The sequence below is a fragment of the Pteropus vampyrus genome, unplaced genomic scaffold (assembly GCF_000151845.1).
Source record: "Pteropus vampyrus isolate Shadow unplaced genomic scaffold, Pvam_2.0 Scaffold129, whole genome shotgun sequence".
Taxonomy (NCBI): domain Eukaryota; kingdom Metazoa; phylum Chordata; class Mammalia; order Chiroptera; family Pteropodidae; genus Pteropus; species Pteropus vampyrus.
This window is the reverse complement of record NW_011888910.1, coordinates 4,683,153-4,697,072: the sequence shown is the minus strand read 5'-3', so window position 1 is coordinate 4,697,072 and position 13,920 is coordinate 4,683,153. Positions and strand designations below refer to the sequence as shown.

Sequence of the window (13,920 nt, the reverse complement as noted above, 5' to 3'; positions counted from 1 at the left end):
TCGGCGCCCTGCGGACGGCTGTGCGGGCGGTGCGGGCAGCGCCGGCAGCGTCCGCTGCTCCACGGGCGCCCAAGATGTATTTGTCCGACCTCGGGCGCCTTCCGGAAGACGCGAGCTCGGGTCCTAGCCTGCCCAGCCGGCCGCGCTCTCCCGCTCCGCGAGTCGCCCTCTCTCCTCCTCCTGCTCTCCTTCTCCTCCCCTGCCCCCGGCCCGCCCCCTCTCCCCCCGTGGAGGTGGAGGTAACCGCGGCACCTGCTGCGCCCTGCTCCTGGGCGCGAGCGCCCCCTCCAGCCGGGACGTGCAGCCGCCGCCGCGGGATCCACCGGAGGGGGGCGGGGGAAACGGGACACTCGGGGCCCGCCCAGACCGAGGGTCCTCTCTACGTCCCCCCTCCTTGTCTGGACAGGCGGGAGAGAGCTAGGCGCGCCGAGCTGCTGGCGCAGATGGACTAGGGGGTCCCGAAGAAGTCGGCGTGCGCCGGGGACGTGTGAACGCGGTGGGGTTCGCTGCTCCGCTCTCTCCTCCGCGGGGTGCCCCCAACCACGCGGTGTGCGCTGTCTCGGTGACCTCTGCTCGCTTCAGAGGTGCCCGCACTCCACTCCCTGTCACGAGCCCAAGGGTCGCCAACATTCGGGAGCAACCCTCTCGCGCTTTTTCGAGGTGCAGATACAGTTAATTTTTGTGTCCACAGAGTAGGGTAAAGGAGGCTCATTTGCCAGTTTCAGGTTGTCTGTCACCCACAGCGTCGTGTCACCCACTCAGCACCCACTCCCAAATCGCCATTTCTTCCTCACTCCAAAATGAATGCTGTACATGTACGATGCTAGGATATGTTGCCAACACAAGTTACATATACATAAACGTGAATGGTGATGGTATTCCCCACCTCCACCCCAAAATCTTGAATTCACGTTTCGAACGCCGAGTGCACAGGCGCACACGTCTATATGCGCACACATGAAGACAAACCTCTCCCTGCTCTCCTGTGCTCCAGCGCCAACCTTGCCCAGCCGGCGGTATATAAATAACACCAGGCCTGCGGCAAACTGCTTCATTAGCATATTCCCTTCTGCACCCAGGCACAGATAAGAATGGGGCGGCACCTTTCACCCCAGCGTCCCCACATGTTGGAGACATTTCATATTCTGAGAAGTTTATTTATGGAAGTGTTGACAGAGCAATCCTTTTCCAGCCTTATTTGGGGAGGGGGCGGGGACTATGTGAAAGAAATGCTTTTACTTTTCAAAAGGATACTTTAAACTACATATACTAAATGTATTCTTTTGCATTTCCATAATTTGTTTACATATTTAACCTGAAGTTATTTTTTTATTATGGGCAATATGTGCTTACTATGCACGTAAAATACTGGCACATCCCAGATAATTCTTTCTGAAGGCTGCCAGAGGGCTGGGCCTTGGAGTGGAGGAGGTCGCGCGGGTTTTTCTGCGTGGCTGAGAAGGGGGAGGTTAGACAACCGTGGCCCAAAGGGGCCCAAAGTGCTGCAAAAAAACATCAAACCCCCGAGAAATTGATGTCTAAACCTGCTTGTATTTAAAGAGCTTTAGGGGTGATAATGAACATTGTGTTCATAGTAATGGGTTTTTTCCCCCCCAAAACTTCACGGTATTATTAGCTTGACTTTTTCTTCCTTCCCCGCTCCTCATTGGGAGAGATAATGCAAAGTGCTTACCTTTAAGGCTGGAACAGAGAAAGTGCTAGCCATTTATTATTACCACCACTACTACTCTTACTATTATATAAAATATGCATTTATATTTCTGAGGTGGTAGAAATTCTCCAAATGATACATTCCCAGAATTTGGAGGCACACTTGAAAATGGTAGTCTCTAAATGTGAGTTAAAAGGAATCAATATAAGATATTTGAAATTACTCATCTGCAGCACTGACCTAGGCATTGTAATTAAGTCAGTGGTTAGAATAAAGTTTCCCTAAATCTCTCTTGGATCAACTTGACCCCCAAATCTAGTCAAGAAGATTAAAAAGTAACTAATTTAAAATAAAGTGGGCTTCAATTCATTAACATACCACAAGTGACTTCATAGAAGAACCTAGATAAAAAGGAATAAAAAGGAAGAATTTGACACTCTGATAGCCTCCAGGGTGAGTATTTAAGTTCACTGGCTAGTATAGGGCAGCCAATCAGGCACCTGCTATCACATTACCCTATTCTACATCACCGGACAGTACTTATCACTAAGTGCTAGTTTTCTTGTTTACTTGTTTATTGACTACCTCCCACCTCTAGATAGGTACTCAGTCATATTTCTGGTGCCTAAAACAATGCCTGATACACGTTAAGACGCTCAACACGTATTTGTTGAATAAATGAGTTTATCAAGTTATTATCACTTGATGATATTATCTATCGAGATCATATAACTCTATTTACTTTAGTTCTTAAGTCACCAAGCAACCTTTTCATATTTATTTAAGCTCTCAAATCAGCCCAAAATGAGCATTTAAATGAACGTGACAACTATATTTCTTCTTACAAGTAAGTGTGGTTAATGGATTAGCTCCCCATAAGAAGTTGTTGTGGGCAGTTATTGGCTTGCAGACGGTTGGCTTGTAGGCCAAATGCAGCTCACAAGACCACACACAATGTTTCCAGAAAAATAATTGCTAACATTTGAAAATCGTGAGATTGAACATTAAACACACACAAACACACATAGCAGAAGCTTCGACGCCCAGTTTTTGCAGGGCCATGCTTCCCTGGAATGCAGTGGAAGGGCAGGTGTTCTCCAGCTGCCCTTACCCACACACAGCCCTCATGCACATCATTTGTCTGGCCCTAGAAAGCATCTGAGTTTGTGATCCTAACTTTACGATGGTATCCTGAACTCACTGATGTCCATAAAGAAGCTGAGCCATTCTCTCTTCCTTTAATAGCGTGTTAAATAATCTACCAGTTTGCAATTTCCTAAAAATTGAGAAGATAAAGAAAGATAAAACCTAATCATCAATAAACTTGGATAATTTTATTTCCTTGGAGACAACAGGAGAAAAAAAAATTTAGCTTCTGAAGTTGCTAAAAAATTAATTTTAAATCTTTTTAAATTCTATTAAAGTTCCAAAGAATTGGTGTCAGGGTTAATTAACTTAAAATTACAAAATTAATCATGACAAATTGATTTCACATTGGTTTTTCCTGTATGCTCATGTTTTTTATTTGTATTTGAAATATAGAAGATATCACATTTTGGTATATTGTGTGTCTTTTTTATTATTGCAGTTTGATTTCTTTCTTTTAAATAATTGTTTGAAAAGTAAGTTATAATTTTTGGAGGATGGGAGAAAGTGATATAAAATTACTTCCAACTCTAATTGCGTATACATGAACATTATTTATATCAGCCTTTGACTTTTAGAATGTCAACTCTGACTTTCTAACAAGGAATTTGACATTTACAAAACCTACCATAAACGTAAATGAAAAATCTACTTTTGTTTGGTGGCAAAAGTAATAAAAATGTCACATAATCTATCTTAAGGAAAACTACATGTAATATCTTGAGAAAAACTAGTTGTACATCATGTACAACTAGTCATGTCAAATACATCTTCCTGATCAAAAGGCCAAGTGGAAATAAATAATAAAGTGAAGATAAGACTTCTGTGCAAATAGCTGTTCAATTGTAAATGTGATTGATAGGGCCCAGTTACTCTTAAAAGCTTGGTCAAAATTTAATTTCTAATTGTTTTGTTGAGTTAAAAAAAAAACAATTAGAACAAATTGATCTAGAATTCAATGTTGGCTTTTATTTGCTAAAAATCAGATGTCACATGTGCCTTATTATGCTTAAGAATGTTTCTCTCTCTCTCTCTCTCTCTCTCTCTCACACACACACACACACACACACACACTCACACACTCACACACGCACACATGCACACGAAAAAGGACAGAATACCAGGACTTATAGGTGAATATTATAAGTTTCATTCCAGCATGGAATTAGCACATCCCCAAATTTGTAATGGGAATTATCCCCAAATTTGCAAATGAAACCTCAGGTTTCCAGTATGGACATTGGGGCTTGCCACAATGGGTGAGCAACCTTCTGAAGATAATTGTTGGGAGGGTTCATGGGAACTTCATTAAGTAGCAAAGGTTTAGGGGAAAGAACTTTCATTTCCTAAGAGAGACAAACTATGCTCTTTGTACAACCCTTTCCCCTAACTCTTTTCTTACTGATTCTAATAGAGATGAAGAAAACCCACAACTGCAAAGTCTGGGTGTTTTAAACAAACCTAAAGTGATTAAACCGATTTTTTTTATGACTAGAAGCTAGAAGAAGATAAATGTAAGAAATACCCCTAGATGGGGTAGATCATGGACCCAGAATATACTGTCTAAAGCAAGATGTTTTGACCAAAAAAATTTGATCAACTTTTTGTCTCTAATACAGTTGGTTTGAATTTATGACTATTAGTCATAAAAGACTTTTCTTATTTAAAAACTTAGCTATATGTATATGCATATTATCTTCAGCATAAATAATGGGTCACCTCATAGGGCTTTGAATAAAAGTTTATATGCAAAAAGTATATAGATAGATAGATAGATAGATAGATAGATAGATAAAGTCACTGAAACATTGTTTTCTAAGTTATCAGTATTTTAAAAAATGAAATGGAGTTTTTGAACTTTGATTGAGTAAAACACTTTTGCTATTTCAGAAGGTTATTTAACACTCTAATAGCAACAAGTACACCTAGCACAATTTCTAATACCATTCTCTAATGAAAGGAACCAAAGCTCTTAGGAGAAATAATTGATTCTAGGACTTGGGCAGAAAATATACAAGATGAGCCTGGGGCATTTTGTAGTGTCAGAAAGCAAGAAAATGCTGAACATTCCCCACCTCCACCCCCACCCCCCACCCCCACCAAAGTAATAGAGTTGTGTCAAAGGGGCACAGGAGCCAACTGAAAGAGCTCCCAATTTCAGCAAGAAAATAGAGTATTATTGAGTAATAACCCAAAGTATAAAATCCATGAGTCTATACTGATATAAACGAATGATTGGATAAATAGGTAAATAAAGAAGACAGAAGAGACAAATCTCCCATGCGGAAAAATTGCAAATAATATATTTAGATACATAACACTCAAGGAATTGAGCAGAACTCTCCACTCTTCAAGTGTGAATTTCACATAGTTTTTTCTTCCCAAGAGGATAGTAAAGAAAGGGAGGAAAAAAGAGAAAAAGGATACAATGCAGAAACTTGATAATCACTACTGCAGCCAGGTGATCAAGGTCAATATCAACCATGTAAATTAGGTTGATAGTATGTAGCCTTGATATGATATGATGAGAATTACCCTTTACCCTTGTGATCTGCCTCTCCGAAACCCATAATCCCAATCAAACCATTAGACAAATCCAATTAAGGGACATTCTGCACAATGCCTGACTAGCACTAAAAACTATTTCGGTGATCAAAAACAAGAAAAATCTAAGAAACTGTCACAGGCAAGAGGAGCCTAAGGAGATATGATGATGAAATGTAACATGGCATTCTGGATGAGTTCCCAGAAGAGAAAAAGAACATTAGATGAACACTAAGAAAATCTGAGATAACTATGAACTTCAAATAATAAAAATGTATCATTATTTGTTCATTAGTAGTGACAAATGTACCAGACTAATGTAAGGTGTTAATAATATGGGAAAATAGGGATGGGGTATATGGAAACTTTGTACTATATTTACAATTTTTTCTATAAATGTAAAACTATTCCAAAATCAAAATTTTATCTTTTAAAAAAGGTGATTTAACACTTTTTTCAAACATTAATATTTAATTTTAAGCTCTAAATCAGTAATTTCCTTCTGTATAGATTCTATCTCTGTGATGACATTTTTAATCGAGTAAAGAGTTAATGCTTTAGAACACAAAGTTGATGGGGGAGCAGAAAAAATATAAATAATTGAAAAATGAATTTTAGTAAATAGTTATTATAGTAACTGATTTTTAAAAGTACTCCAAAATGTTAAAACATACCAACACCAGTGGGCTTGTTAGCTATGGTCCAGGCTCTGGTGTAAAAGGCCAGCAAGGTGGGGCAAACTTCAAGCCCCATCTGAGAGACATGACAACTGTAGCTTTGTTTAAATTCTCCTGTTTCATTTGAGTTTATATTTCTATATTTCATCGTTTTCATCATCGACCTAGAAATGTACTTACACCAAGTTTTTCTTTAATTTCTCAGAGCTTTTTTTCTCCTACCTTGTTAAACTCCTCAAAGATTCCATTTTTTAAAAGTTAACATAAAACCTTTAGGGAGGCTGAAAAATACATGGTGTGTGGAATAACAACATGCTTTGAGGTAATGTAATAGAGCGGGCTGTAGCCTTGAGGTTAACGGGCTTTGACGGTCTTTTTATCAGCCAGAAAATGCTGGGTATATAAATCTAAGGACTTTCAATTAAAACTCCATTTTCTAGTGTATGTCCCCAAAGGACAAGCCCCTAATTTATATGTCTCAGTAGCCCCACTGCCTATCACCAGGCCTGACACTCAATAAATGTTTGTGGAATGAATTAATAAATTAATGAACTAATGACGAATAGGGTGATATATGGGATTCTGCTAGGGACAGTATATTCTAAGTTGAAGGAACAGCAAGAATGAGGATGCAAAGGTGTAAAGAGAATTGCATGTTTGGAAAAGTTTATGGACCAAATGGCATTTCAATAATATGATTTAATTATAGGATTTATAGAATAAAATTTGATGATACTATTTTTGAAATAAGAAATAAATATATTGATCTTTGCCCCTAGTTTCTGGCACTGAGCTCCTAAAACCCTTCTAATTTCCTAAATGATAAGAGCACTAGGAGCATCTTTTGTTTTAATAAGACATCTCTGGTGGGGTCCTGGATGGCTCTTGAAAGGGTGTTGGCTGCTAACCAGAAAGACCAAGCAGTGATTAGAAGCTTCCAGAGATCGGAGAGAGGCTAGAAATGAAGTTAATAATTGATCTTGCCTCCAAGAGGAAGCTTCCATAAAATTCCCATAGTAAGAGATTTGGAGAGCGTCCAGGTTGGTGAACACATCTACAGTGGGAGGATGAGACACCTCAACTCCACGGGGACAGAAGTTTCTGTGCTCAGGACCCTCTCAGACCTCACCCTATGTATCTCTTCATCTGGCTGTTTGTCTGTATCTTTTATCATCTCCTTTTATAAACTGGTAAATGTAAGTAGGCTTTTCCCTGATTTTTGTGATCCTCTCTAGCAAATTAATTGAACCCAAGGAGGGAGGTCCTTGGAACCTCCCATTTATAGCTGGATGGTCAGAGCACAAGTGATAACCCAAGTTTACAACTGGCATCTAAAGTGTATGCAAGTGTCGGGGGGCACCCTGTGGGATCTGACAGTATCTGCTAGCAGTGTCAGAATTGAGTTAAAGTGTAGGATATCCAGCTGATATCAGGGAATTGATTGACGTGAGAAAAAACCCCATATATTTGGTGACCAGAAGTGCTTTATGTGAGTGGTAAAGGGAACTCATGGGGAAGACTCATAGTAGGGAAGAAGTATTTTTCCCCGTACATAGAAAGGAAAAAACCGCATTTTTCAAAAGACTATTTTCAATATAAATATGAGTTTTGAAAGGAAGTTGAGCAAATCTTAGGGAAATACCCCACTTTAAAAAAAAAAAAACTTCATTGAGGTAAATTTTACATGCACAAATTTCAATGTACAGTTCGATGTGTACGCCTGTGAAACTATCACCCCAATCAAGATATATAACATTTCACTCACCCTAAAGAGTTCTGTTTCATCTCTTTGCAGAGCCAGTCTACCCCACACACCACCCTAGGCCAACTACTGCCCTGCTTTTTTTCATTATAGATTAGTTTTTCCTTTTCTAGAACTAAGAATAAATGGAACTATGCAGCACATACTCTCTTGTGTCTGGCTTCTTTTACTCAGCAGAATGCTTGTGAGATTCACCCATGTTCTTGCATGTACTATTGGTATTTTATTCCTTTTTATTTATTGCTGAGTAGTGTTCCATTGTATGAATATGCCAAAACTTGTTATTCATTCTCCTGTTAATGGGCATTTGGGCTCCTTGCAATTTGGGACTACTTTGAATAAAGCTGCTGTGAACCTTCATTCATATACAGTTCTTTGTGTAGACACATGTTTTCATTTTTCTTGGGTAAATATCTTGGAGTAATAGGATTTGTAGGTTATATGGTAAGTCATATCTCAGTTTTTGAAAATGATACCTTTTGTAACATCAACCCACAAAAATTGTCCTTTTTGAACAAATAACCTAGGCTGGATCAACTGAGCTGTCATGGAACGGCTTACATTCTTTTGAAAATAAAATAATGCTCATGTTCTTTGTGGACACAAGTGATAAAGGGGAGATGGCACAGTACATGCTTGTTAGTCTAAAGCTAAAGTGAATACATGTCAGTACTGAAAATTGACTTATTTGACATAGCAAGAAATCTATAGGAAATTAGCAACACTGTGAGTGTATTAATATTTTTTATATGAAAACTTATAGAAAACCCAAAGCAAACTGACTTATGCAAAAAAAAAAAAAAGGACTTTATTAACTTATGTAACCCAAAACACCAATGGTTGCATGGCTTTACTCATGGCTGACTCTTGGTGTGTATCCACTTCTTGAGTTTGCTTCCTTATATGTTACCTTCATTCTCAGGCTTTGTTTTTTCCTTGCTCAACCCTGGCAGCTCCAGCAGAAAGAGAATACCTCTTCTCTAAAAGTTTCCAAAATATCACAGCCAATCTCATTGCCTCTTATTGTTGCTGGCTGGCAGGGTCATGTGCTATTTTCAGCTTATCCTGTGGTTCCTGGGCCATGATGCTCTGATTGGCCAGGCTTGGTCCACATGGAACTGGCCTTAGCCTAGTCTGAACCATGATGACTGAAAGTGGAGTAGCAGAATTTCCCAGGCATAGTTACCAGAAGAAGAAACAAGGATGTCACTTACATTGTTCTTGTTAGAAATGACGTGCAAATTCTAGATTTTTAAAAATATAGATGTCATTCAGGACCCTTAATCTGAAAGAGAAAATAGACCAGGCATTAGTTACAAACTATGTCAAGAAGGAATCCTCACTTTTCAGGAAAACTCAGCAAATGAATTAGAGGTAATTACTATCTGCAAAAACACCAATGACTCCAAGTTACCTAAAATTCCTCTTTCATCTAAAGCAACTATGGGAGTGCCATCAACAAAGCTCACCATTAGACCATTGGGATCCAGGGTCTTCTGAAGCCCTCCTGGCTAAAGCGACCATGGGAGATGATGTCAGCACTTTTCCCAGATCTCTCAGGGCCCTTTGAACTATTTCTGTTTGGAGGTCTGGGAACTGAGGAAAGGAAGCCAGCTTTAAGGGGCTTTTACTTCTGTCAGCTCCAACTTGGGCTTTTGTTCAAAGCATTGCTCTTGGATTACTGGAGCTGATTTGCCAAGTCATGAGGAAGTTCTTGGGAATTTAGTTCCCCCTTAACCTTGGACAATGAAAGCCCCACCACCTCACCTGGCTCCTTATACATGAAACCTTATTTCAGGGTTTGCTTCTAGACCTCAAAGCCAAAGTCCATGAGGTTGAAAGTTTCAAGCCCAAAGAAGCACTTGGCAGGATCTAGTGGAGAAGGCAGAAATTGTAAAGTCAGACTTCCTGACTTCTCATCTAGATCTCACAATTTTCTGGTTAAGTAAGCTTTAGCAACATCAGGAATGTTCAAACACGTTGAGAATTAGATATGAGTTTAGTTAAGTCAAACTGACAACATATGCTGGGGAGCAAGGTCTCAAATACTCCATAGAATAATAGTTTTGTAGCTTCTTTTATATATTTGAAATTAAGGGGGGAAGGTAAGGAAGATGACATGGAGGTGGGAGAAAGCAAAGAGGGAATTGGATTACAGGATAGTTAGCCAGATTATGTGCTATCTTGAGGTTTAATACCCGCTTTGAGGGGTATTACTTCTGGTATTTCAATGGCATGTTAACCTAGATGCATAAGAACAATAGATAGGGCTGGTTTGAAACTTTTCACTAAAGAAGTAATAGGCCTGGGGCATGACTACTCACCATGACCTGCCCAGTTAGGAATTTATGGTCATATCACTCTGTGAGGTTACTTTTTATAGAACCCTCCCTTTTTTTTTTTTTCATCCACAGCTTGAACAAATCACATCACTTCTGAAAGCCTTATTTTCCTCATTTGTAAAATGGAAATAATTATAACACCTGCATTACCTGCCTATCACGTAGGGCTGCTGTGAGGAACAAATGAAATAATGTGAACAAAGGGGACTTGGAAGTATAAACAATTATACAATATCCACTACTATTTAGGTGCTATCAGAAGTGGTCATCTTGACCCCAAGCACTCAAAATATCTATATTGAGCTTATCTGACTGTTCATCACCACAAACTAGGAGCAGATTCCAATAGCAATCAAATAGATAAAAGAGTTTGGAATGCCCAGTGGACATTCCATTCCATTAGCTCTGCTAAATAATTCTATAGTAGAGTCAGATAGACATAGAACTTGAGTTTGCTGCTTGTGGTCAGACTTTCTGGTAGCTGAATGTTTGCTGGCTCAGATCTCTGAATCCCTCCCTGGTTGCCACACTTTGCCCAGGGGCAGGCAAGCCAATCCTCCATCTTGTCTACGAGGCTAAATAAACATCATCAAGAATGGAGGCCTGTCACATTCTGGGCAGTGTTTTGTCCACCCAACCCAATCCCCACTAGGAGCAGCCCCTGATCTTATCTATTGGGCAGAGCTAGTGCTAGGTCCTGGCCTCACCTCCTCCTGCTTGCCCTGTCCTGCTGTAAACACATTGTTCTGCATCTTCGATGGAACCAGAAATGTGACACATTTCTAATCATCTTAATAATGACCACAGCTATCATTCCTTAAGCACTTGAACACCTTTCCACATAAAGTGCCCTATACACCTATGAAGGAGGTACCAGTGCATCATTTTGGAGATGAAGAAAGCAAGTTTTATAGATATTAAGTAACTTGCCCACAGTCACATAGTATAAGAGCCAAAACTCAAAACCAAAACTCAGAACAGGTCATGCCAGGGCTCAGGATTCTAATCACTACAGTGAGTACCCTGCTCTAGGAGAAAAGAGCTCAGCGAAGCAGGGAATTCCCACAGGTCTTTCTTATTCGATTGGGCAAATATCCAAGATCTGCCAGGGCTTACGCCCAACTGCATAGCTGCTGCCCCTTCCCTTATATTCTCAACAGAGGTCGTGCCCAATAGGCTTCCTTGAGGACTGCAAATGCCTTTGTTTCAGGACCCAGCTTCCTCTCTGCCCCACCACCAGTGACCTTAGGAAAACCCAAATTGCTTTCTTTGAGGAAAATGCACTCTTACAGGTCCTCAGGCCAGTACTGTCACCCACTGCCCTCCCCAGGGACATCCCTGAGTCCTTAAGTTCCCCAGGAATTGCTTATGTAGTCAGGGAGATAATTTCAGTATTTAACCATCGACTAATGAGCAAAACAGAACTCTAGATAGTGAGAGCTTCTTATAAACTTGCCTGATTCCCTTTTGCTTTGAGTTCAGAAATATTCTCCCACTAAAAAGACTCTGGAGTATAAAATTCTGTGTCTTTCCCTCTCTTCATTGTGTAAGAAAATTGTGCTTCCCTGAAGCAGAACTAAACAGAAGCACAGGCGAGCTACTTCAATCCCTCACCTTTCATTTGAGGCCTCATGGGGATGCACCACCTCTGGCTAGAGCCAGAGCTGGTTTGAGTTGTCAAGGAAGCCAGGTATAGCTCTCTAGATCCTGAAGGAAACTGTCTGCAGAAAAGATCCGATAAAGGAAAATCTAAACTCCATTTCCTGTGATTTCTATTTTACGTTTTTGCCTATTTTCCTTCCTACCTAGTTCAATGAAAAATGACCTTAATGCCTTGCATTAGATGAGACTTTTACAAATAGAAATAGATATTTTTAAAAGAGCAGGCTCGAATGTGTACACACAAATCTCTCTCCTTCCAACAAAGGAGGACAATAGACTCATGAAAAAGATGCTGCTATTGTTCAAATCTTTTCAGCCCTCTTTTCCTGAAATTACATTTGGAGTTTGTAACACATTCTTTTGAATATTCTGAATTGTGAAAATTTTTTACATGCTTGACTTTAAGAAAGTGGCTAAAAGTCGGTTGAAACCAAATTCAGTGATTAAACTGAGAAATATCATTTGGTGCTTAAAATGACCTGTAACTATAAAATAAGGAGGAAGAATTTCTTTTGTTGTCCTTAAAGTGGCTCTGTAGGTAATGGTTTTCTTCTGAGCATGTGAAAGCTTTTGAGGGGAGGAGACCTGTCCTGGTGATAAAGCAACTGTGAGGTTAGGCTTTGGCAAGCTGTTAAAGAGCTTTCTTTCTTCTCTATCCCCACTGTAAAACACCATCCCTTTTTTGATCTTTGCTGAGCGTTTATCCTTCACATTTTCATTTAATGAGAGTGACAATATGTCCAAACACCAAGCGGAACTGAAGAATTTAAATCATTCCTTGCCTATATGTCCTCCACATAAAGGTACATTTTATATTTGCTTTTACTCAGAGAGGCCTAACTTTCTAACTGCAGTAAGATAAAAGGATCAGAAAACAAAGTCAAAACAGTGTCTTGTTCTTCTGGGTTCTCTCTTTTCTACTTTTTATTTTTCTTCCCTTCAAAGGAGTAAACATGTGATGAGTACCCTGTTCATTTTCCCACCTAATTAAATCTCAGGGCAGAGTGTGAAATCCTGCCGATCCTGCTTTGGCAATTTTCTACACGAATGCACTTTGATCAATAGTTTGATAGGGATCTTCGGTCACTTTAGATTAATGTTCTAATCAGCCACTTCGGCTGCTTAGGGAAAATAATTCAGGTGGCTCCTCTCTCTTCTGATTACCAAGTCCCACAGTTTCTGGACTCCATCCCAAAGTCTCTCATTTCTCCCCTCAAGTTGCTTCCTCATTTGCTTCCAGTGGTGTCTGCACTGGAATTTGGCCTCACTGTTTGAAGTTCTCTGTTGCTAAGAGATACTATTTTGTTTTAAAACCAAGTGCGAACTAATACTAATTAAGGCCTTTATGTAGATTTGCAAATAGCCACTGTGCTTATGCTCAGGCCAAGGGGGAATGGGTTATTTTCATTTGTTTTAATATGGACCTTAAGGTCCAGTGGTGGTTGGTCAAAATGTAAGAGGAGAAGCAGCTTGTTGTTATTGTTTTTTTTGGTGTTCTATGATTACTTTTTTTCCAAGACAATAAAAATTCATAATTTATCCCTTTCCTGGGGAGGAAAACACAATTTTTTTAAAAAAAATTTAATTAGTTTCAAGTATACAGTACATTGGTTAAACATCTATATAGTTAGTAAAATGATCCCTGCAATTGCTCCTTCCCTCTCCTGACCCTCCACCTAGCCAGTGTATTCATGCTAACTGCGTTCCCTATGCCGAGCTCCTCATCCCTGTGACTATCCTTCAGTTACTAATTTGTACGTCTTTAACCCTTCACCCCATTCTCCCAGCTCCCCAAACCCCTCTCCCCTCTGTCCGTCACCGAACTGTCCACTGTATTTGTGAGTCTGATTTTGATTGGTCTGTTCTTTTTATTCCTTAGATTCCGCATTTAAGTGAAATCATATATTGTTTATTTTTTTCTGTCTGACTTAAATATCTTCTAGGTCTATCAAAGCAATATCTTTTTCCATCATCTTCCTTTTCATATGTAGGGGTCTTGTTTTCTTATCCTTTCAGCCACTCCATCTTTTGGTTGGAGCACTTAATTCTTTTTCATTTAAGGTACTTATTGATAGGAATGTAGTTGTTACCATTCCTTATTCCTGTTTTTGATAC

At 39.7% G+C, this 13,920-nt stretch overlaps 2 long non-coding RNA genes across 3 annotated transcripts in view; one reads left to right on the top strand and one right to left on the bottom strand.

Annotated features, from left to right (window-relative positions):
- The window catches only part of LOC111744194, a 44,045-nt gene that overhangs the window by 844 nt on the left and 29,281 nt on the right, over positions 1–13,920 (top strand). The gene's annotated exons all lie outside the window — the stretch shown is intronic.
- LOC111744195 overlaps positions 8,601–13,920 on the bottom strand; it is a 21,533-nt gene continuing 16,213 nt past the window's right edge. The window contains exon 3 of the long non-coding RNA XR_002782048.1: positions 8,601–9,086. This is a non-coding gene — a long non-coding RNA (uncharacterized LOC111744195). The remainder of the gene's footprint in view (positions 9,087–13,920) is intronic.